The sequence below is a fragment of the Buceros rhinoceros genome, unplaced genomic scaffold, assembly GCF_000710305.1.
Source record: "Buceros rhinoceros silvestris isolate BGI_N320 unplaced genomic scaffold, ASM71030v1 scaffold12383, whole genome shotgun sequence".
NCBI classification, from domain to species: Eukaryota; Metazoa; Chordata; class Aves; order Bucerotiformes; family Bucerotidae; genus Buceros; species Buceros rhinoceros.
The window spans coordinates 24773-25060 of NW_010403059.1; positions in this window are offsets into that span (position 1 = coordinate 24773).

Here is a 288-nt window from a genome sequence, read left to right on the forward strand (position 1 = left end):
TCTCCCCTGTCTGGCCATGCTGTGCCAGCCACACTACCCGACCATTCCCCCAAGGCTTTTCCCGTCCTCAGCGAGCAGCCCTGCTCACGGGGTGTCTGGAGCCCAGCAACGCCCCACACAGGGCACGTACCTGCATTCCCACCTCCTGCCGGCCGTGGGGTCTCTGCCTTAGGGGCCCGGCTCCCCGGTGCGTGTGCAGGAGGGACGGGGTGGAGGGGGATCCTCGGGGGCTCCATGCCGGGCCCGAGCAGGGCGCAGGTTGCCGAGCTGAGGGCCGGCGGGGGAGAG